A 3,287-nucleotide genomic window follows, 5' to 3' on the forward strand; every position below is an offset into this window, starting at 1 on the left:
CCTCCACATGACATTGAAACCGGTTTGGTTTTATACCAGTACTGCCACTCTTCACTTAGCTTATGACATGGCATGAACACCAACTACAAACCTAAACATCAGCACAGAGAGCTCACAGGTGTGTTGATTTCTTTTTGCTTTATTTTTGGGTCATATGCTCCTACAGGTGGCCTCTAGGAAGAAGATGTAGTTTTAATAAGAAAAGTCTGGGTGTGTTATGGAATGCACCTAAACTTGGGAACACTCTTTTTTCATTGTATATTGCCAGTTGCTCTAATGTTTTTTCCTGCTTATATTATGCCACTGAAATCTTCAGAAAATAAAGCAATTTCTGAAGCTAATGCAATTTTCTGAGGCAATAACATAATTGTTTTCATGATGCACCCAGAAATCATTTCCCGACACACTCCATGTTTCAAACTGAAATTTAACATATGCAAGTGTTTGGGGCCGTGCTACCTTTGAATTATGCTTCTGTGTTTACTGTTCTAAGAGGATTTTATTTCTATATGCTCTGCTATCTCAGACTACACACATGACAAGAGCAAATATCTCCAAGTTTTGAGAGTTCTCCGAAAAGAACTTTATTCTTGAGAAAATTATTGGGCAGTTCTTATTAAATCCTACTTAGACCTAATTGTACACTAAAGTTCTGTAATAATTCATTTCCCCATTCAAACCTGAAAGGCAACTGTAAAACAAAATTGTTGGTGGTGGCCTGGGGATTCAACTCTAGGTCCACAATCAAGGAGAAAAACACCTGTACCTATTCCAAGTGAAATCTTCCAAGTCCCTGACACACCAAATGTTAAGAAGCCATCTTGCTTTTCCACTGTGTTCTACTCTAAGTGTAACATGGAAAACTTACCGTGCACTCATAGATGTGAAAACCAGATTCAAATAATGCAGCACTGATGCTATGTGCACCAAAACGAATATATGATTCCAAAGATGACAAAAACCACATGTATTTAGGTTTAGCAGTTTTAATTTAGGCACAAAGAAATGCATTGTTGGAAGGAACGGGGCTTACCTTGTTTCTCACTTAAATGTTCCAGGTTTGAAATATTATCAGAGTATTTCTGTATTAAAAAAGTCTTCATACAGTGCTGTACCCTTCCAAACAGAGTATCCAAAAAGAAAGGAAACTTATCTGAAAAGGGAGAGAGGGGAAGGGAGGAGGAAGACTTATTTTATTTGCAGCAGAGTGTACTTGTGCCTGCCTTTAAACAGCTTCACTTTGACCCAACCTAAAACCCCACTGCATTTGCTTTTCCAGTGTCTCTAGTCCCCATCTTCTATTCTCTTTGGCAGTCAGGGCACCTCACCAGCAAGAGGAGGATAGCTCAAGGCAGTCTCAGTGCCTGTATTTGGGAATTCGACTTCACCTTTCAGAATTCGACTTTTTGGAAAAAAATCAACTGAATTTTCAACCGAGCATTTGTAATAGGACGAGAAACACAAGCAGGAGGAGGAGAGTCTCCTGCATAAATGAAACACAGGAAATTGACCCCACAAGAAAAGAGAAATCAATGAGACAAAGTGATAGACGGTGAAATTTCTCTGATTTAATCATGCGAAAGAAGAAGCTGCTGTATGGATGGAAGATAAAATAAAAGAAAACATGCAAAATTTTCAGCTCCCATTAAGTTTGAACTGCCAGAAACTTCCTCGGTCTACAATTACAAACTGGACTTTGGGGCTTCAAATGTATATTTAGAAACTGGAAAATCCTGTACGTATCCTGTCAGCAATGATATCTTCTCACGTGCCCATAAAGGTATCCTTCGAAAACTCAAAACTGTGACTGGAAAGGCCGGAATGATCCTCGAATGTTAACAGCAGAAAACACAATCAGGTTAGACAATTCTTCTTTCTATTTATGAGAGTGTTAGAATCTGACATAAGCTCCAGGTCCCACACAAGAAAAACAATGAAAACAAAAACATCCATTTTACTCCTCCAGCTCGCTCTTGCCTCGCCCTTCCGCTCTTGAGCTCGAAGACGCCGCTCCTCCCGCTGGCTCTTGCCTCGCCGTCCCACGGCTTCTGCAAACGTTGATGAGGTCACAATCAGGCCTGAGGAGCTTCAGCTCCCAAAGGGAATGCCACCCAACAGCCCCACAGCGAGATCCTCCTGCCACCACCCACACAGCCCCCCAGCTGCCCAAAAGCCTCCAAGTTCAGCTTGACTCACCATCGCGACGTCCGGCACAGTCCCACGCCGTGCTGGGAGCCGGGCCCTCTGGGCAAACCAAGCTGGGCACGCAGAGCAGCGGCCAAGAGGCTGCACCCCTGCTTACAGGGAGCTCAAGCCGCTGCCTGGACTGCAAAGTGCCCGGGACCCCAGAGCACCGGCCCCGACTTACGGGGCGGCTCTGGTCCCCAAGGCCTAAGCAGGCTCCTTCTCTCCAAGTCCGGGGCCATCCCCACTAACGGGGCGGGCGCCCCACGCAGGCTGCCAGCTGAAGGGAGCACAAAGGCCCCCAGACCCGCAGCCTGCTTACAGGCCGGTGCACACGCAGGGAGCCACCGAGCTCGGCCTTCCCCCAAGGCAACAGGAACCAGACTCTACAGTCAGGCAGTCGAGCTCACGGCCTAAAGCCGAGGCGCCCGAGGGGCCGCGAGCCCAGCCCCGAGGACAGGGAGGGCACGTGCCTGGCCCCATGACTCCTGGCCCCACGCCTCTGAAAGACCGGGGCCAGGGGTACCCGCCTGATTACAGGGGGTCCCTCCAACCGCCCGCCGAGGCCAGGGGACGCACACAACCCCGCTTACGGGGCCGCCCCCCGCAGCCCGGCACCCCCCAACAAGCGCCGCGGAGCACAGGCTCCGGCCTGCGCCCCACTTAGGGGCAGGCCGGAGCCCGGCCGCAGCGCAGCACGGCAGCACAGCCGCCTGCAGGAGCCCCGGGAGCCTCCTCAACGAGGCCGCCAGGGAGGTGGCACCGGCCCAAAGCAGCGCCAAAGGCGGGAGCGCGCCCTGCGGCACAGCACTTCTTCAACCTGACCCCTGGCAAGGGCCCGGGAGCGCTGCTTCCTGTCACCTGGCTAAAGGAGCCTCCCCAGCCCTGCTTACAGGGACCCGGGTGGGGCTGCTCCTGGGGACAAAAGGGCGCTGCAAGGCCCCGACACCTGCCCCGAGTACAGGGCCGGCGCGCCGGCAGCTCACCGGCACGACCCAGGCCCTGGCTACAGGCGGGTCACGGTGCCCCCGCTGCCGCTAAGCGGCTTCGCGCCCTCCTCAGAAAGCAGGGCCAAGGCCGGACACTTTCTCCACCCGTGCATT

At 51.0% G+C, this 3,287-nt stretch overlaps 1 long non-coding RNA gene across 2 annotated transcripts; it reads right to left on the reverse strand.

Annotated features, from left to right (window-relative positions):
* Positions 1 to 985: 985 nt before the first annotated feature.
* On the reverse strand, positions 986 to 2,917 carry LOC128806454 (uncharacterized). 2 transcript variants are annotated; one of them, XR_008436825.1, is made up of 3 exons: positions 2,197 to 2,917; positions 1,769 to 1,827; positions 986 to 1,082 (listed from the first exon to the last, which is right to left on the reverse strand). It is a non-coding gene; the product is annotated as an uncharacterized LOC128806454 (long non-coding RNA). The 2 variants fall into 2 exon arrangements; XR_008436826.1 differs by lacking the exon at positions 986 to 1,082 and adding an exon at positions 1,091 to 1,153.
* Between the last annotated feature and the right edge of the window lie 370 nt (positions 2,918 to 3,287).

Source organism: Vidua macroura, chromosome 4 (genome assembly GCF_024509145.1).
Source record: "Vidua macroura isolate BioBank_ID:100142 chromosome 4, ASM2450914v1, whole genome shotgun sequence".
NCBI classification, from domain to species: Eukaryota; Metazoa; Chordata; class Aves; order Passeriformes; family Viduidae; genus Vidua; species Vidua macroura.